Below are 22,324 nucleotides of genomic sequence, written 5' to 3'. Positions count from 1 at the left end.
TCCTATAAAAATTGTGGCCGTATCCGTAAACAACGGTAAAAATAACTCATATAATATGTAAAACGTCATCGGGCAGCCGAACTACTTTGCCGCCGTCCGTAGCACCACGCNCAAAAAAAGCGCGGCAGGTCCGCAGCAATGTCAAAGGTCATGTTGACAGTTTTTTCGACTTTCGTGGGGTGGTGTGTCGTGAGTACGCACCACAAGGCCAAACCATTGCGAAGGAGTACTACCAGGAGGGCCTTCGTCGTCTTTCCGATGCTGTGCGACGCAAACGATCGGATCTGTGGTCGATCGGATCTGTGGTCGATCAAAACTTGGCAACTCCATCGTGATAACGCATCCGCCCATTCTGCGCATCTGATTCGGGCTTTCGTCGCCAAACATAACACTCCTGTGGTTCGTCACACTCCGTACTCTCCCCATATGGCTCCGTGTGACCTTTGGCTATTTCCCAAGCTGAAAATGCCGCTAAAAGGAACCCGAATTTAGTCGAGAAAAGACATCGTGCAAAATCCGACGGAGCGGCTGATGGCCATTCCAAAAGATGCGTTCCAGCAGTGTTTCCAGCAATGGCAGGAATGCTGGGAGAAGTGTATACATTACCAAGGAGACTACTTTGAAGGGAATTAGGGTTTTATACCTCAAAGTCAATAAATTTATTTTTACCGACCAAAGGTCCGATACTTTTTGAACAGACCTTGTATACACTTATCCCAGCAGTGTTTCCACTTTTTGAAACAGTCCTGGAACACTTCTTCCGGAATGCTCATAAGCTCCTCCGTCTAATTTTTCTCTATCTCTGGAATGGTAGCAAATCTTTTTCCTTTGAGCAGGTTTTTTAGTTTGGGGAACAGGAAAAAGTCGCAAGGGGCCAGGTCAGGTGAGTAGGGTTGGTAGGGAAGTAGAACGGGCTTGTTTTTGGCCAAAAAACTCACAAATTCTGAAGGATGAATGAGCTGATGCATTGTCATGGTGAAAAAACCGCTTGCTGCTTCTCCAAAGTTCAGGCTGTTTTTTGCCTGATTCTGTCTCTTAGGCATTTCATAACTTCCAGGTAGTACTCCGTGTTGATTATCTGGCCTGTAGGTAGATATTTGTGATGCACAATCCCTTTTGCATTGAAAAAAACAGTCAACATCACCTTAACATTTGAGCAAACTTGTAGAGCTTTTTTGGGGAGGGAGGATGTTTCACTTGCCCATGGGAAGTTTCTGTGAAGGATTTCCTGAGTTTCACACAGAATTTCATAGAACAACATTGCTGCTCCTTCAAAGAGCTCATTTCTGTAGATCCGATTTTTTGCCGAATCCTACAAACACCCCTTTACATAAATGGCCATAACTAATCACCAAAACAAAATATCAACAAACGGATTGAAGGAGGTTACTCAGGAGGTTTCGGTGGACAAAACACCTCCAAGCGGATTAAAAAAACCAACTTGAGGCATGCTATTCAAAAAGTTCGGGAACTTTTTGAACAGACCTTGTATTGTTGATCTTTTTATATGCTATGTTGTTATATATCAAGGGTAGCCAAACCTTGCCATAAAAAGGAGCCATGCATTGCTTGTCCAAAATACACAAGAGCAGCATTCTAATATACATAAAGTTTAAGTTTATAACAATTTCTTGTTATAAACTTAAACTTTGTATATAATATATATAATAGTATTCTCATATGCTATATGCAAGTCACAGTAAGGTCTAGAAGTAGAAGAGTCATTTTGCAGTTTGACCACCATGGTATATATATTTTCATTTATACTGAAAATTTGTTTTTATTTATGCCAGAAATGTTTATCTTTAATGAGAGCTATTATTATTTTAGTAAAAATAAAACTTTTAATTTATAAGAGTGGTTTCATTATGATATAAATCTTAATGAAGTATTAACTTTCTAGTAAAAGTTTTAAACATTGTACAATATAAACAAAATTTCTATTGTTTTGTCCTAGTTATGAGCTATGTATTACATTTCCTGTTATAAGTGATATCTGAATTCTTAAACAACTAAAACTAAACATTGAAAACTGTTTACACTTAATATTTTTTTAATTGTTTCTTTTTGAATTACAAATGTAAATGTTACAAAAACATTTTTTGCAATATTACTATTATTAAAACTAACAATTAACATTTTCTGCTTGTCATTGGCATTTACACATCTTCAGAAAAACTAATATTGCAATCTTAATTATGAAGTATATTGGAGTTTGTTTAAAATCTGTCAACAAAGAAGAAATCTTCCGTTTTTAAAAAGACAGACAACGTTTTTTAAAACTTGTTTGTCTTTTAAAAGTGAAAATTAAACTTCAGAAAAGTGTTTTTGTTTTAAAAAGTAGATGTAATATAATATTGTATATCTTTAGGAATTATTTTTAATAAGAGTTACATCAGTTATTAAAAATGAATTAAATATTTTAATTTATAACTTAAAAATTTATTGATAAAGACTGATAGCTATTACTTATCAATAATTTATAATTAGATTTTGCAATAATAGCAAATTACTTTGTCAGTACAATACCAGTTGTAGAAAATATTACTTAGATACAATTCACAAAGTGCCTACATCCATATTTTGTACTACTGTACTTGTTTGTTCTTATAATCTCAATATATATATTAAGTGTATAATTTTGTCATCATTTTTATTATTAAATTTTGTATTTTTGTTATAATATTTCACAAATTTGACAGGTTTTGAGAACAATCAGTTGTGATGTTAAGCATACTTTTGATATGGATTTGCTTACCAAAAAAAGAAAGTTGAACTATAATAAGTGTAACATATGCTAAAAAAATGCTTAAGAAACAATTATTTAATCACGTTTTCCTTTCATTAGGCATTGTTTTTTTATGAAATCTAAAAAACAATTGACTTAAAAATAACCTTGTTTGCTCATCATCTATTTTTGTTTAAAGTACTGTATTTATCTTACACCTGTATATTCATCTCAAGTTTTTTTTATTTATGAGTGTTTTAAAACATTAAAAGTTTAAAATAAGAAATACAATATTAAAGTAATGCTACTATATTATTGCATTTCTTATTGAAAGATTAAGAAGTCAGTAATGACATTTCAATTTTTCATCACTGGGTTCTTTCACTCTGATAGATTACAAAATACTAAACATTAACAATTTTATTTCTGTGATGATGTCATTTACATTTTCCCAATACAAAATTTATTTTATACGTAAGTAATGTTTGTAGGCATTATTTATGCATGTCAAATTAACAAAGTAATTACTTATTAGATAGCTTATGCTACTCTGGATGAAGTTTTATTTAGATCATTCTATCGTTAAAATCTTGAATTTATTGCTAATTACGATATAAAAATGTTCTACATTTATGACGTCAGCCGTATCCGTCAAATTGAGCTTCGCTTCTTGCCTCCTCTACTATAGTAAGATTTACGTTTCGCTTCCGTTTCCGTTACACGTAGTTTATAAATACTGTTACAAGCGAGTTATACAGATTCCGAAATAAACCGGAAAGGCTTTTCAATATCTCTCCGAATGGTATAGTCATTCAGTATGTTTTCATATATTAATTTTACAAATTCGCAGATTTAATACAGTATAAAATTTTTAAATATTGTTGATATTTAAATGAAATTATATAAATGACAATCAAGAATTCGGTTAATAAAATACATATATACAGTAGGTGTATATATATATGTTTATACTGTATATACCCTGCAAACCATACTGCATTGTATTTCTTGAAATAATTAAAGTTTAGCTCTGTTTTAAAAGAAAGTTATCAAAATAGTACGATTTTTAAAGAAGAAAATGCATCCTGATCTAATTGCTGTTATTTTGGCGAACTTTTGACAAATTACAGTTAATTAAGAAAACTTTTCTTATATTAGGACATTTCAGAACTTATTCAAGCCTTTTTTATTTAAAAAAATACACCTAATACCAGGTAATGTTATCAGATGAACGGTTTTTTGTTTCGTTTTATGTGACGTGAAGGACTAGTTAGTTCCCTTAATTACACCCCTTAGTGTATTTTTAGACTATAAGTTATCAGAATTGTAGTCTTTCATACTCTTCATTGTAGGTTTGCTTTGACTCATTAGCATCACTAAAATGAAGGATAAGGATTTATTCATTCCTTAGGTCCTTACTGGATTTGGAACTAGATACATGGTAGCAGTACCGTTTTAGATATTTGAAACAAATAGCTCCGTAATACGTTAATAAAATTCTGCAACTTTTTAAATTGTATGTAGCCTACAAGGCCGTCAAATAATTAAAAGGATAAATATGAAACATAGAAAATTAAATATCCATTTAAAAATAAATTATTTGCTTCTGTTACAGATGTAACCTAACAAACACTTGAATCATATCACTAAATAAAGCAACGTCAATATCAGATTGTCGCTTCACACGTCTTATTACTTTGTCTGTACGATAAAGTAATAGGACAAATCAAATTACTAACAGTCTCAATTAATACCATAAACCCTAAAATGATAATTTCAGTAGGAGAAAATGAAAGCGAAAACTTACACGAAATACTGTATACTAAAAGAGATTTTTGTGCCAAACTTCGATTTAATTTGCTCGCCTCTGAAATCCGAACTTACTAGGTTATCACACAAGCTTCATTTCGAAAGTTTGAAAGTCAAGTGATTTGGTAATGTCATTTGCAATGCACAATCGTACATTTAGTGATTTACAGGATATCAAGATTGATATTTAAGGGAATACGGGTATTTATTTGGCGGTTTAGAAGGGTATCGAGATTTGACTGTACATACATGTTTATAAAATTATGAATATAGAAGTTCGGAGTAATGAAGTAAATTATTTTTACTTAGAATAAATAGAAATAGTAAGAGAAAACAAAAGTAAAAAGATTATCAAAATATATAAAAGTAGGAATTTTATATAAATTGAAATCATATCTTGAATGCTAGATAAACTGAAGTTAAAAGGAACTTAATTTCAAATTTATCGCCATATTATTTTTTAAAATCTATTTTGTTGTAAGCTTTAGTCTACCATTTTTTGAAATGTGACATTATTGGTGCCTTTCAGTATGGCATACTACAATTATTTTAGATCGATACATTAAAATGATACTACATGTTGCGTATGAACAAATATTTCCTAGTATAAGTCTTATTTTTGCATTAGGATTCATATTTTAATTAACTATTAATTACAGATTAAGAATATAGAAAATTAACCAAAATTTATGCATACACAACATAATTAATAATAATTTCCATGGTTAAATTAACATTAAAAGAAGCGATAATTATGTCTGTTGATTCAGCGAAAGAATCGTTGTATAAGAATAACAGTTTTAGTTTATGCGAAGTCCTATAGGTAAGCGTGAATTTGCGAGATACACAGATTTTTGCATTATTAGTATTTATGTATACGATACTTAATATTGTAATATTGTATACACGGTACTTAACAAGGAGATGGCCAGACGTTCTGATCCCCGCTTCGAACGAAACTTGGTAGCCCTAAACATAAACGGTTCCTTGTCCAAATAATAGGAGTCACTTCTCTAGAGTTTACTGAAAACGGGCCTCTGAAAATTGAGTGTTTAGCTCGTTTTTGGAAATTTAGCTTATCATTGTCATGCCGATGTTCGATTGATAAGACGCCAGGCACGATGTAGATTCAAACCTACGTGGTTTTAGTTTTATTTTTTATGTATAACAAGATTCTTACACTTTTACCACATTATTAGCTTTATTGTTACTGTTATTATTGTCGTTTAAAGCTTATAAAACGACAGATTTAAAAACATGGCGTCATTTCCTGTTTAGCTAAAACGAAGTCTCTGAAGATTAAACTTTCTATGTGGTTAAATAAAATTTTTCATTTCTTAATTTTCAGATATTCTGAAATTTGAAATGTAACAAACACGAATACACGAGGAAATTAACCATAATAATAACAACAACAATTAAAAAAAGAAAACGCTGCGACTATGATACTCTATTTTCATATCAGACTTGTCTGTTTTGTCCATCCGCAGTAACGTCTGAAGCTTTGACCTTTTTGTGCTCTGACCGGTAAAGGGCCTAAAACCACAAATATAAAAAAAGAAAAACATCTGAAGCTTATTCGCTTGTGTTGATATAATACGTAACCACGAGCGAAAATATCTGAAAATAAATATGAAGAAATAATTGTATTTAACGATATACAAGATTAAATCTGCAGACTTCGTTTTCACTAAACAGGAAATGACGTCATGTTTTTAAATCTGTCGTTTTATAAACTTTAAACGTAAGGAATAACGACAGTAATGATAAGGATAATGATGTGGTAAAATAGTATAATAATTTTGTTACACTCCAGTACCTACCGTGTTATCGTTATCCATGAAATTCTGGATTTTCCAAAGATATAAGCCAAACACTCAATAGAACCCACTTCTCAACCGTTTCTGAAAATTATTTGGATAAATATTATAAGTACGAAACCTTAGGCGAAAATCTTTATCACTTATTGAAGGTCTTGATTTTTGTCTTCTGGATTTTAACCCTGTTTTTCTCATCGTATTTTATATCATTGTGTGAATGTCCAATTTTTACACCAATGTTCTACTGTGTTCGTTTATTACTTAGGGTGACCATTATTTGTTGTTAATAAAACGGGTTGGAAGAGCCGCCGCTGATAAATACAGACACTCTTATTAAAATTCCGCCATAAAATATAGATGAGCATTATTAGGAGTTTTTAAGTACTGTACAGTACGTTATAAACGATACTAATATAGTGCCGTAAAAATACATAAATTTAAAGGCTTCTATTTGCCAAAATAAAGAAGAAAAAACTATTTTTATTACAATATGATATCAAATTTAAAAGTTAGATTGATTTAGCTTTTCCATGGTCAGACGAGCATAGTTTTTTTTAGATGAACTTATATTGTCTAATAAGGCCACGCAATTTTATCACACAATTTATCGTATTGTAATTAGCAGTTTTGCTTTATAATTATAATTGTTTGGTTTTTCTTGACTTAAATATTTAATTTCTTTGTTGTTAAACAGGAGTAATCTTTAACCTCGTGATTTTATTAAAGGCTTTACTGTATTTTGTTATTAAATAAAAAGTGAATAAATAAATAAAAATAATTTTTGACTTCTCTTTTGGCAACGAGGATTCATGAGTGAAAATATTCTTTTCTAAAGAAGCTGTAGTTCCCGGAAAATCAAAGGACTAATGCTATCAAATTATTCAAATCTTGGAATTCAAGATCCTTTTCTTTCTTTTTATTAAGTATTTTGACCGATTTGTCAGCTACAGTACATTGATTTTTTTTCTTCATTATATTTTTTTCGAGTATTTGGTTACACTGGGGCTTATTGTTTTTATTAGAGTATACTGATAGAATAATCGAATTTTATCTGCTTTTGTTCGTGTAATGTTTTTCAAATTCACTGAAATTTTTGAATTTCTTGCTGTTTTCCTCAACAATAGAAGCTCACCAATGGATAAGAGTGGATAAAACCACTAAACAATGATAGTTTTATGACTTACATAGTAACCATAGGTTGAGATTCAATTTCACGTACTGTACGATTGCATATCCGATGTTTTATGCTATTTAACAATTATTTATTCTTATTATAAGTCACCAAATTGTGTTTTTTTTTGTATTTATATTCTTTTATATTAAAAATTGTAATATAGTAAAATATTCTAGTTATAATACTGAAGAGAGGTTGAGAGTTCGCGTCGACCCGAAATGCACATATAGAATAAAGGAAGGAATAAATTGTACAGTACGTTTTAACACAGTTGTATCATGATGATCATCGTTTATTCACTTGTAAAGTGATTAGCAAAACGATGAACGGAAACACTTATTCGATTCTAGCTATTGAAGTACCGTTATCCAACTTTTGAATATAAGACAGGAAATTCTGGAGTAAAGCATTTATATCTGACTAGGAAGATACTTTTGATATATTTTCAAAAATTTGTGGCCTGTCTCTTGCTCTTCTATATTTAACGAGTTAACGTGAAAACTTATGGAATTCATACTCCCATATTTTCCAAACTAAGAACTTATTCATTATTGGTTATACCTACTAATGACTTATTAATTCACTACTGGTTATTTCTGTTCGATATTCTAGGAGGGAGTTTTTGTTTTATTCCGAAAGGATGAATGTTCGGAACGTGATACACTTAGCCGCATTTTCCTTATGTACAGGGTTCCTACGCACCTGGAAAGTCAGGGATTTTCATTAGTGTTCGGAAAGTCAGGGAATTTGTCGAAAATTGTCAAAAAGGCAGGGAATTTGTCTCCTTAACTGCGTTGTTGATCTCGTTTGCAGAATATGGATGACCAATCATACCCATCTGCAGGCGGCAAGAAGTAATGCTGCAATCTTTAAGAAAATACACCAGAATCCATTTTGAAATGGCTTTTTTTACCATTCTGAAGCCATATAATTTTACAGTTGTCGATTAATAACAGATAAACTACTTTTATGTAATAGTGTTTAATTTTTAATTTTAATAATTCAGCGATTATAAAAAGATGAAATTGTTTATTAGAATAACTAATTAAAAATGTGTTTGCAAACTTTTAAAAGTTGAAATCGTAATTTATTAGAATGTTCACTTCTTCAAAATAGCTAAATAGATCAGTAAAAATCTGTAATTTAATCGTTTTTCACGTTTTAAAACATTACTACACAACATAAAAAAACTATAAATAGTTACCCGAAGTTTACAGTAAAATACTGGAGCTGACTTGTTGGCACAAGCTTTTTATATTTGTTGTTACGATTTTCCTTGAAAGTACTATAGTGCGAGCGTATTTTCCCCCCCTCTCTCCCGTTTTTCCCGCAACTTCGATACATAGTTTAATAATTAGTTTTAACTGAAATGACGTTAGGTAACGAATATAACTGATTTTGGCAAATTTAGGGCTTAAAAACTGGCAAGATTGATCATACTTGTAATAAATATAGTGTAGTTATATTTTCGAAAATAAACAGGTAATCCGATAGTTTTACCATTGTTAACTTGCTTATAATTAAAATTTAAAAATTAAAAAGCTAATTTTTAAAAAATTACATTACTAAAAAAATTAAAATAAATTTGATTATCTTTTATGCGAAGCAACACCAAAACAATTTTTAAAGTTATGTTGCAAAAATAAGATTTGTAGTTACGATTCTCTGCGCTGAACTTCTATATTTAATAACGTATAATTGTAATTTATTGATGTTTATTTCTGTATTTATTTTATTTTATAAGTTTTAAAAATCCCAATTTTCGCAATACTATGACGTCATAGGAATACAAATGTGAGGTTCCGGAATTGTCCCGGAACTCACTAAAATAAAAAAAAGTAAATAAACTGTGCAAATATAATATCAACTGTGCAAAAAGAGGGATAGATGTACTCAATGTTCACAGTAAATGCTGTTTTTATTATGTCGATATTCTACACTAAGAAATGTGAGTCAGGGAATTTTGGACAAAGTTGGTCAGGGTAAATCGGGGAATTCAAAACAAAAATTTGAGTAGGAACCCTGTATATATCAAAATTGCTTGTAATTTGTTGGCACTTTTTTGTAGCAAGATATGGATTGAAATTGTTTCAATAATTATAAAATATTGAAATATCAAAAACACTTATCACTTCTAACTAAAATAATAACAGAGATCTGAAATATGTAACAAACAATTGACGCGATTGACAGGAAATTATTTTTGTAAAATGGAAAAGATAACAATGAATCACTTTGGACTGGAAGGATGCTTGTATTGGCATTACACCAAAATTTAAAGACGGACGATATTAATTGGAGGCATTATATCAAAAAGATATTGATCATTTTGGTGTGATCAGTGAAATTGTCAACAACTATGGAATATTCTGGAATAATGTTTTTTTTTAACATTCATCATTTTGAGGGAAAATTTATATCTTCACGCATGATATGTTAAGCAATTATTGTTTTAAGTAACGAATCGATTATGATTACAACATAAAAGGGACGAATATTTCCATTTGACAATTCATTTTCCTTATTTTAACGTCGTGACGTTACAGACATGTTCTATCATCTGAACTTAAAAAGGTCTTACGGAGTCTTATAAAATTTATTTATCATTTAATAGTAGCTTAAATTGTTTAAAATCAGGAATTTGCAATAACTAAAACACGGTAAAACAGAGTACTAATAATGAGAGCAGTAAACTATAAAATTCTATTCAGGTATAACAGGTTTTCCAAAGTGGCATTATAAGTTATTTTATTTTATAGTAATTATTTATAAAAGATTCCCGAATTAAATACACTATGAAACGTAAACTCTTAGTGAAAAATTAATTATATATTGTAAGATAATACACAGTAATGACACACTGGAAATATTGAATTTTGAATGAAAATAGGAAGTTCATTTTATGTATCGATATTGCACTTACGATCAAATTACATTGCAAATTGTTTACACTTTGTGAAATGAAAAGTTGTTTTTTAAATACTGTGTTTTTTATTTACTATTTAAGTCATTTTATAAAAAATTTGGTTTTATTAACAAAATATCAAACAGCCTTTTTAAACACTTAATGAACCATTAAACACCTTTTATTGTTGAGAAATGTTTATTAAACGATTTATTAATTTGGTTTTATGTTTTCGTTCGGCTATATGCAGTATGACCTCATACGTCGAATGCGACCCACCAGTGGCTAAGCTGTCTTCGTACCCTGAACACTGGGAGTTCGGTCGTGGGTTCGCGCCTCGCTCGGACGGGCTGGCCACGTTTTCCGGGTTTCCTCCACGTCTGTAACACCTAAATAGGAGCCAGTTTCCTTTAAAAAGTCCTCCCGGAAGGCACCCCCCTAGGCAGATCGCCCAAGTGTTGCCATAACTTAAGAAACATACGTCCAAGAATTAATAAAATAACTTCATTTCGTAAGGGCATATTGATCTATAAAATGATAGCTTAAAAACGTTCACGTTGTGTTATTTTTGCAAGCTGTTCCTTCACAGTTCTCTGAAATATCTGTTCAAAAAGACTTGCTAACAGAAGTTTTTATTTACATACTTCGTTGCTATTAAGTTAAACAACTGTACTGTACATAAGTTTGTGGCACCGTTTTTTAATAAGTTTTAAGCATGGTTTCATATAGGATGATATTAGGATTTTATAACACGTAGTATGACGAAGTTATTTTCCAAATGCATGATTTTTTTATCTTTGATAAACGTGTTCTATTACTAGTGGCCAAACTGCGGTTCACGAGCAGCTTGAAGCTCTTCTAGACCCTTATTATGTCTCCTGTATATTGGACCCTTAATATATATATACAGGTATACCTCATCTTGCGTCGGTAATTGGTTCCAGGAGAGGCGACTTAAGGCGAATTTGCTTGTCTCCAAATTTACTTGTCACTTGCCACAAATAACCGTTCCCAGTTCTGTATTTTATTTGTAAATGCATTTTTAATAATATATGGTTAATAAGAAACTATTTTAAGCTTACGAACAAATAAATTTTAGTTTTTAATATAGTACAGAAAAAAGTAATTAAATTTTGTGAATTCATGAACGTACAGTACCTACTTGTAAATGTACTGTACATGTTTACAATTTGGCGATGTTTCGCGGATTCTTTATTTATGAATGTGGTTTGCTCTAAGACATTATAAAATAAGATGATCTTGTAAGGTTTAACAAATACAGTTATTAAAATTATCTTGCGATAGTAGAAAACAAACTAATTTACGTTAAATTTACCAGTATCGAGTGGCACTGACAATGATGCCAAACAGCAGATATTGAACTACCGTGAAAAACGCCAATATTGAGCTCTTAAAGACTGCTAAATAAGACAACAAAGTCGCAGGTGTTTTCATCTTTCGTTCGCTAGGATTTGATGATTAGGGGAGGACGGGATAAGTTCATCAATTTAAATTTTCTTTGAAACAAAATAAAATGGAACTCTCTTTAGAGGTTACAGTTGAGTTTTAATGACGCTTGTTGAGTGTGGTGTCTGTGTTGTTCTCCGACAAGCGTAGTTGAAATATTTAATAAGTTGTCTGTTTCATTCAATTTTCTTATAATATTTTGCTTTCATTTATATAAAATTGGCATGTTTTATTATAATTCCATAATAACGAAAGTTATTTTTCTTGTTAGAAGGATAAAACATTAACTTATTCACGTGGCCAGATCTTGGCTTGGTACCCTATTCTCAGGGTCCCACTTAATGTTTCTAAATCATGACTATTGGGGCATCTTCGGCAGTGTTGCCGATCTTGTTCCTGATCGTGTTTTGCTATGGTTTGATGTGGTCGCAAAGAATAAGCAACAAGCAGAGGAAATAACTTGATCCCCATAGAAAGCCACACTAAAAGCCAAGGCTAAAGTTAAAAAATCAGGAACTTGCAGAAAAGCAATGATTTGGAGAAATTGGATTCGAAGTTCACTAAAAGAAAGGGGCAAAAAAGTTCTAAAGAACCGGAAAATGACGATGAAAATACTTATTCTTATATTGCAATGAACAATATGGAACTACTCAGGAAAAGTGGATTGTGCTGCAAGTGTAACTGTGGGCTCATGTGGACTGTACAGAAAATGACTTGGTTCAATTTATTTGTGATATGTGTAGGACATAAACAATTTGCTATTAAGCATATTTCATTACTACTGTTTGAGTTCACTAATTCATTTATATTGCTCTTAACTTGCATTAGGATGTTTTCAATTATTATCTGTTTGATTTTTTTGTAATTAATTTTTGTTTACATTTTCTTTATTTGTGTGTGTCTTTTAACTCTAATTTCGTTGTTATAACATTAAATAAATTTTTGGACTTGTATTTCTTTGATTTAACAGTGAATTCCAATTTATACATGGTCAATAACACAAATTTATATACCTGTATCTTTTTATAAAGTTATTATTCTTATGATTATTTTTATTTCCAAACTGATTTTAACCAGTTCTATAGTAAGGTAACATTCTAATAGACAATGAACAAAGTTTTTTTTTCTTCTTCTTCTTCGTTTACAGCAATATATGCTACACTAAATTTAAATTATTCTTAACGTGCCGAAGTTGCCCTGTCCTCCCCTATATTAACATTTACTTAAAATCATATTAAAATATGCACATGTGTTTTTAATGCTTTTCTAGTGATAATACGACTTCAATATTTGTGGTGGACAGACGTAAAGTCGAATAAAATGACTTAAATTTGATTTTTATATTTCCATATATTTTTTTTACAAACGACGTATAACAGAGAACGGCTTAACTTGAAACGACGTAACCCGAGATATACCTATATATATATATACACATACTGTACACAAAGTTATTAGGTTTTATATAAAATACCGTTCCAATATAGGATGCAATATAAACAACTTGAACTTTCCACATTTGCTGTTAATTAAATAAATAAAATAAAAAAAGAGGACGTAATGAGTTTTACATATCTAGGTACGACGTAATTCAAACCCTCGGTTTTGATTGGACACTTCAACACAAGGATGAGTCTAAAGTGCGATGTTACTTCTGTATTTGAATAACATTATATTAAAGATTTCTCCTATTATGTTTTATTGAATTGCAAGTAATTATCTCATGTAAGATAGTAAATTTTTAAGCTTTCTATCTTAGTGCAGCTGTTTCTAAAACTATGTCGGATCCCTCGCGATTAATTTTTCACAATTTTAGTTAATATTTTATTTAGTTTCAAATAAATGAAACGTCATTTAACACGAATAAGCGTCATATTTTTGATCCTAACTTACATTACACGTCTTTAAAATGTAATTTTTTGAGGATATTTCAGTTGAAGTTGAATTATTCTTAATGAAGTAAATTACACACTTAGCGGAGTGATTTGTCAACTGCACTTTAATAATCTCTGTTTTATAGCAGTTTTTATTTTATGTCTTTGTTTCGATACAAATTCATAAGTTTTTATAATTATTTTTTACTTATTTAATTTGACTAACTCTTTTCTTGAGATTAAGGAAAGACTGACGACTGTGGAAATTTAATTTTTAGTTTTACATTTTTTTAAAATTGCAGCCCAATAAAAGCTCCATGCTTTATAAAAGTTATGCTATGCTGTTGATTTACATTAAGGCTGTGTACACATTAGGCGTTTTTAAACGCGCGTTTTAAAGAACCAAGAGTTCTGCATAGGTATACATACTGAAACGCGCGCTTCTGGCCAAGCGCGCGTCAAATGCGCGTTGATAGATTTTTGTTAGAACGCGCGTTTCGCGGGCGTCAGCCGCGCGCTTTGAGATATATGTGCTGCCATGTTGTACATTCGATCGCGCGCTTTCGGGTAGAGTGGACTTACGTTGGCCGAAATGGAGAACGATCATTTCGATACTGATCTATTTATTGATGAAATCTAAGACACCAGCCATCGTCAAATGATTTTATAGGTATTCTAAAAGAATTAAAAAATTTGGGTTCATATTGTCTTAGTTTTTGATACAACGTCACAAACATTCCATGCGTCAGTCTATCTCGTAATATTGGGTGCACCCAAAATTCTCTTTGCCTCTGCCATCGTCTTTTATAGCGACGATGGAGGAGGTACACACAAGCAATTACTTTCACGTTCATTTCCAAACTGAGCCACTGCGAACGGTCGTCAAACGCCGTCAAACCCGAGCTAAATGCGTGGTGTGTATGCTGCTAACGCATGTTTAACGCAATGCAAAACGCCTAATGTGTACACAGCCTAAAACTAATGAAAATATTCGAGAAATTAAAACGAAATGGCGAACAAACTCCAATTATTCTAGACAGAATTTCTGTTTTCCGATACAGTACTGTCTTTCTAATGAAATAGATTACGATGGCCATTCTACTTTTTGTTTGCAGTCATCTCCACAGGGACGACGGAGAATCAGTTTTCTTAGAGTTAGGATGATCGAAGAGTCTCGTAAATTCGTAACGTAGATTAGAATAAGATTCGAATTACGTGGAGTAAAGATAGAATATTCTGGGAATGTTATTTTATGCATTTTTTCCAGGAATGCCAACATTTTAGTTATCAATTTATAATAGGTTTTGCATATAATAACTTTCTGTTTAATGCAAATATTGATATATACGGTGTCATTTGAGAAAAGTGGTGGTAATAGTCTATTGGCAATGTTGATAGCAAACTTAGTTGTTACGCAGTGATGATAATTTTATAGAGAGAGTAATTAGAAAATAGTAAATACTTTTGTTCATTAATAATTATTTGATAAGATACTGGTTATTTTGTATACTCACTTTGTCCTTATGCGAAATTCTTCGACTACGACGAGGAAATAAAAGGGATTTTGTCACGAATTTAGGATATTTAGTAATAAACAGAAAATTATTTTGTCAAAGATTCGTTCAACCGAAATTTTATATATAGGCCTATATGATGATGATTTGTTTCCCTTTTAAAAAATGTTTATTATTTGATAACTGTACTTGATGAAGTAAAAAGAAAGACGTTATTTATTCTCTCGGTAGTATCAGTAACGAAAATTTACAACGTTAATCATACAGTTGATAATGATTACAAATAAAATAATTGATTAGAAATCGAAAATAGTTTTTACTTTTTCTGATGATAGAAGTAAGTTTATATTTAAATGAATATAAAACGTATAGATTTTCATGTATTTTTGTTGTTGTTAGTAATTGTGAAAAACATTGGCAAAAAATTCTAATTTTGATTCAAAATATTGGATAAAAAAATGAAATAATTAAATAATTTTTAATTATATTATGTTAATTTTATTAGACAATTCAAAATGTTTGATCGATGAAAAAGATTATCTAATAAAATAAAGATAATTATTTAACATGAATATTAGTAGTATAATAAAGAAATTTACTGGAAGTTTTTCAAAATTACCAATTTTATGACATTTCAGGGTTTAAATTAGAATTCTCTATCAAATTTATTTTCATTTTGTCCTGTTCATTTACTTTATATAACATTTTGATAATTTCCATGACGATTGTAGAGAGCATTACCAAACAACGCATAAATTTAGAAAGCGTTAGTTACTTGTATTATAGAATTTTCTATATTTGCATATTTTGGGTGTAATAAATTATGCAATATTAAGTGAGATAATATCGAGAAATTGTTTTTTTTTTATTTTACTAATTATTCAAATTATAGACTTTTCAGTTTATATTTATTCAGGCGATGTGATTTACAGATTGTTACGAAACGAGGTTACGTGATTATATGAAATTTCTCTAAATTTGAATTTTTTTCGTGTTTTGTCGACTTTTTACGTGATTCAAGAATTCTATATATTTAAGACTACTTAAATAATTAACCAGAAATGATATGAATTTATTTGTTGCCAATGTTTTCTATGTTTAAAAGTGTAAATAAAGAAACAAAACCACGTTAGAATGATTTGCATAGGTAGATGTGCTATATCCACATGCTATTCGGTATGTCTATTGTTATACAAAGATGTGTGAATTTTTTGATCCTTATGAGATAGGAAAATTTGAAGGCGATTATTTTCTTTATGAATTACTTATTTCAATGCCAGAGGTATAGGTATGAAAACGTTTTGTTGTTGGACTGTGTAGTTGTCTAATGAAACAAGTGACATTAGTTCTAACTCTAAGAGTTTATTTCTTAAAAAGTATTGTAACCAGAAAGTTAAAAATTGCCGTCACTTCAAAACATAATTGCCCTGTACGTGTATGAATTTTTTACAATATATACGCCGCAATCACATGCCCGCTGTGAATGCTTCTTATAGGTATTTTTGAGTAGTTTAGTCCACTGGAAAATTGCAGATGCTAAAGGGGAACAAATGGCAAATATTTGTGAGATCCGACCGCAGAATAAGCCCAAATTGTTCATTTTCCCTCCTAAATTTTCGACGTATTTGAAATAAATTTGTCGCCTCCTCTTTAAAATAACATTGTCTGAAAAAAGAATCAAATATCGATCGCAACTTTCATCGTTAATATAAACATTCAACCCTCGAACAATGACATTCCTCTGCTGCATGACAAAAAGTTTATAGTTAAAGTCCGAATTCGTCATTTTGTTTTGGTCCCGGGAACAACTTTAACCTCCACACCTGGGCCCTTAGTCTCGAGTTTTTCGTGTTGTACTCGAACTGACGTCATCGAACTCACTCGTCTTACTATGACTCACATAATCGGTAGTCTCGAGTTAGACTCTTCGAGCGAACTCGAAAGGCGAGCGGAAATACATCATACTCACTTGGTTGCGTGTGTCATTAAGCATGATTGGATTATTTACAATGCATCTGGGTTTGCGACTATAATAAATCGACCAATCAACTTAACTGTAACAAGTTGTAAACAAATCAACGTGAATTAGTTTACACGTGCTACAGTTAATTGTCTTATAGCAATATAGTACGCAGAAACAAAATGAAAACGTCCAATGTTTTATTTTAAAAAATAAGCGAAGAATAAAAAGAAATATTAGTAACATACGTAAAAAATAAGAAAATGAATAGTGGAAAATTCGACAATAAATTTACAAGAAAAAGACAGTTCGCTTTGTGGAAAGAATTAGTTGAAAAATTAATCGCGTGTGTTGGAGCTAAAAATTCCGTTATGTAATGGAAAAAGTATTTTAATTTAATCCTTTCTTCATACAGTTTTCTTCCTCGATCTATTTCTTAAATTGTTTTGTCTATTAAGATTATTTATTAATCAGAACTTAACACTTCTGATTAATAAATAATCTTAATATAGTGTCTATGCTTTTAATAATTTATACATATAATTTACTATCATTTTAATACTCTTTTTCGATGAATTAGATACTTCTTTTTATTTTTGGAAAAATTTGCTGTATACATTTATCAATTATGAATTAAAGTTTTTTTTATTAGTATTGACTTGACACGAAAAGAAATGTCATCTACTCGTGGTCGAAAAATTCGTTGCCTTCTCAAACAACGTCTTTCGGCTCTTTCTAACTCTTCGATAGCGATAAGAATTGCGTATCCGTCAGCCATTTTTACTTTCGTGTAGCGATCTCACATGCTCGACTCAACGTGAGTAGCAACTCGCATGGTGAGATGGGAAAGCACGTGAGTTAGAACTCGAGACTACCAATTTGACGTCAGTGTGTGAGATGGTACCACGTGACACCTTCAACACGTTGGGAGTTGTAACACGAAAAACTCGAGACTAAGGGCCCTGCAGGCCCAACTCTACCTCACACAATAGGGGATCACCTGACTAATTTCCCCTACCCGAAGCTATAAAAGCGACTTCTTTCCCCCTCCTCGGGGGAGTGTCACATCTACGGTCTGTAAGGATTAAGTCTCCGGGAATTTTTACTTTTTGCGTCGAACTCTGTGCCTACGTCGAAATCTACTAGAGGTATGAAACAATTAATGTAAACTCTCTCTCCGCGAGTTAGGAGCTAGCGAATTTTTGTAATCTATATTTTTTTCGTTAATCTAATAAATCGTTGTTTCCATTGTTAAATGGTGTCCTTTTACTCGTATATCGCCTACGTCTCGTCGACGACCCCTCACACCTCCTCCACTCGACCCGACAAAAAGAAACCTGACCATTCGGGACCGCATTCGAAATTTAGCCATTTTGAAAAGTGAGCAGGTTTAACGACCTGTAGCCGAAAAGGGAGAGTCGACGGTTCCCGACCTCCCCGGCGGGTTCACATTTAACTACGGAGAGTTGGATTTTTCCAATGCTGAAAGATAAAGTCGTTAGGTACAAAGTCAGGTGAGTATGGTATACGAGGAACAGTTTCAAAGTTGTTACGAGTTGCCACGAGGTTTCTACAAAACAGAATAGTGCTATCATTTGGGTCGAGGGATTACATAAGCCAGAGTGCTAACTTAGATGTGTCTTTGGGATTCTAATGTCATACGCTTAATAATAATTAAAAGTGAGGATAAGATTAAGCTTGAAGAATGAGTGCCGCGCAGAGAACGATTAATCATATCCCAAGAAATCTACATGGTACATCCCAAGAAATCTACATGGTGCGCATCAAATGATTTGATGCGCGCCATGGACAAATTGATTAAACATGCCTATAATTTTCTTTTTAAAATGATTTTTCTATTATAAATTAAAACCTATTTAATGTTTTGAAAATAAAATTGAAAATAAAACATTTGTTCCTTCAGCACTGTGCTGAAGGAACAAAGTAAATAAGAAGACACTGTTTCGAATTTAATAAAATATTTCTCCAAATTCAAAATTATCAATACTCTATTTTAAAAACATGCGACACAATATGATATTTATCTGTTTTTTCTATTGTTGTTTGGAACATCGGTTTTTGGGAGTCTGGCTTAATTAAAGAACACAAGTATAATGCCAAGAAAGGATCCAACACTACAGTACTTTCCCAGATGGCACAGAGCCTTCAACTGCGCCATCGCTAATGTTGGGAAGCGGATATTTATATCCGCTTCCCATATCCGCTACCCAACATTAGCGATGAGCGCTGAGAAAATTGAAGTTTATAGAAGCAAACTAAAGGATGCATGCATCCTGTAGTTTGCTTCTATAAACTTCAATTGCAAGGGACGCTGAATGCTTACCATCTGCATGGAAATACATAGTTAAAAAGTTTTTTCTAAGAACTCCTAAATTATGAAATTGTAAACTAAGACATAATTTAGCTGTTAGAAAACTTTTTGACTGTGTTTCCATGTCTTAATTTATAATTTCATGTTTTATAAATATACCTTAATAGTTTTCTGTTAGTTTAAGGTATTATAATAATAAAAATTCAGTAATATCTGATTTTTCTTTTATATTTATACATACATAATTTTCTGTTATTTTCTTATTTTCCGTTAGTTTTTGTATTTAAATTTATGTATTCTATTTTGGAACACCAATGTTCTAATCTTCTCATTTAACCTGAGGATGGCCTATTGAATGGGCTGATAACATTAGTTTAGTTTTAAAAAAGTATCTCGGCAACTTAAGGTGTATTTTGATGGTCTACTAATTTGCTGAGTGCGTTTTGTTAACTATGAAACCTTTGAATTCAGCTGTTTATTTTTTTTTATAATCAACTCCCTAAAATTACGAAAATGGGTATAATGTTTATCTGATAAATTGTCAATAATTGTTAGATCATCGAGATGCGATGTTGTTTTGGGCTTGTTTCTTTTTCATTATCTGCACGTACTGTACATCCTCATTTTCCAAGATGATGATAACCGCTCCTGTTATTTCACTTTTAGTTATGATGTGATACTCTGAGTCACCATCATCATCCAACCATTGTAAAACATCGTCTTCAGCTGCTTCTTCGCCAATGTTTTGTATTGTATTGCTCTTTAGTAATTAGTAATTCTAGCCCTTCTAAATCCAAGTCTGTACGTTCGTCGCAGGCAAATTCTTCCAATTATTTTCCAATGTTTGCACTTTCACTTCTTTTCATGCTTTCCCTAAAAACATTTTATGGTATATTCATTTTAATTTGAAAAAATTCGTTAATTTAATTACCTATAAAAAGCATTTTAGATTAACAAAGTGTTAATTTTTCACATATGATGTACGGACCGGAAATTTTGTCCATCAAACAGTAAAAGTTCTAAAATCGATAGAGGTTTTTTGTACTACTATTCGCGAAAGAAATTTTCATAATTACAAATTGCAAATTTCATTTTAAATAACTTAATTTTTACAAATAATAAATTACTGCATTTTGAATATAGATTTATTTATTTGACCGAGTTTTAAAATAGAATGCCACATAATTGATATTTCTTCGAATAAATATGGGTAAACGTGTTTTTATTGTTAGTTATAATCCCATAAAATAAATTTCGAATAAATTTGTTAAACGATTTTTAAAAATGCTTAATTTTACATTTTGTTGTTCTATCCCCTCGACATACTCACGAACGTGGTAAGTGTTCCGGATTTTCTTTACGTATATAACACCTAAATAAGGACCAGTTTTTCAGTACTCTTTAATCGAAAGAAAATAACTCCAAATTGTTTTCAGCGTTACTTGTGTAAAGCTTGCTTCTCACTACTGCCAGTACGCGATAGACGCGTTGTTAGTTCGTGTGTATATATGCGTACACGCGCGAGTACTAGTGTTTATTCCGTGCATATCAATGTGTACACTGAAATAAAGTATAACTAATCAGTACATCATAAAACGTCTTACGCGCGAAACTACTGGTGAAACTTTCACGTAAATCGATATACGTCGACTTACCATTCTGACGACAATGATTACGTACTAAATACATCGTCATAGTACTGTGAGTCATCAAGTGTTAAGCAGACGATAAATGTTACGTAGCGATCATAAGCGAGATTTATTATAAAGATGAGTGCCACGCTGATTGAGAAGGCATTGTGTGTACTAGAGTATGCTCGTACGAAGTCGTTGATAACCGTACAACGCAAGTTCTGGAAAAATTATGGAAAGGAACCACCAGAGAAGATGTGCATCTATCGTTGGCACCAGAAATTCATCCAGGAAGGATGTTTGTGTCAAGACAAAAGTCCAAACAGACTCGGATCTTTGGACACAGTTGACAAGGTAAGAGAAACCTTTGAAAGGGAGCCTGCGAAAATTTTCGAATAGGACCATGCTGTATTCACTGTTATTTACTTCCACTTGTGAACAAATTTATGCAATTGAAATTTCTCTTATTGATTACAGGACTACGAACAGCTACTGGAATATTTGGTCGCATAATAAATTAGTTCTTTGAGATAGTCTTAAAAAAACTCTTTCTGCCCTTTGGGCACTAAGAGGGCCTCTTTTTAGCAAGCCCATTATGGGTTCGGCCCGGCCCACAATGGGGCGGCCGGGTAGGGAGGGATGGGGACCAATGTTCCCTCTAAGCTGCGCGGCCGCGCACTGCTCAAATTGCTGCCGCGCACGAGAATTTATGTGCCGCGCAGGCGATCATGCACATCGATTTGAATTGTTGTTTACTTATTTCTCACTCTGTCTGCAACACGATTATTGCTACGTATATTTCAATAAAATACATTAAATCATTGACAAGAGATAATATTTTGTATAAAAGTATGTTTTAAAATTAATTTTAATCTCTACTTTATAATTAATTGTTTAAATTTTTATAGAAAAAGATAAGATTATATATATATATATATATACTAGCTGCAAGGACCCACTTCACTGGGTTTTTATTTGTATGTAATATAGTTTTTTTATATATATAAAAGACTGTTTTTCTAAGTAATCTAGAATCTAGCTGCAAGGACCCGCTTCGCTGGGTTTTTAAAAAGTAACGATAGTGAAGATTAAGATAATTACATTATAGCC

At 31.6% G+C, this 22,324-nt stretch overlaps 1 protein-coding gene across 6 annotated transcripts in view; it reads left to right on the top strand.

Annotated features, from left to right (window-relative positions):
• Positions 1-22,324, top strand: part of LOC111640868 (apoptotic protease-activating factor 1-like) — a 108,820-nt gene that overhangs the window by 12,062 nt on the left and 74,434 nt on the right. The window contains exon 1 of one of the 6 annotated variants that reach the window (XM_023386949.1): positions 18,200-18,399. The exons of the other annotated variants lie outside the window; for them this stretch is intronic. The gene's annotated coding sequence lies outside the window, so the exon portion shown is untranslated. Of the gene's footprint in view, positions 1-18,199; positions 18,400-22,324 lie in introns of those variants that run through there. 6 annotated transcript variants of the gene reach the window in all.

This window comes from Centruroides sculpturatus, unplaced genomic scaffold (genome assembly GCF_000671375.1).
Source record: "Centruroides sculpturatus isolate CEXI.00-Female unplaced genomic scaffold, Cexi_2.0 scaffold1375, whole genome shotgun sequence".
Taxonomy (NCBI): Eukaryota; Metazoa; Arthropoda; class Arachnida; order Scorpiones; family Buthidae; genus Centruroides; species Centruroides sculpturatus.
Note: the sequence above shows the minus strand (reverse complement) of the source record. Positions and strands in the feature narration are given on the sequence as shown.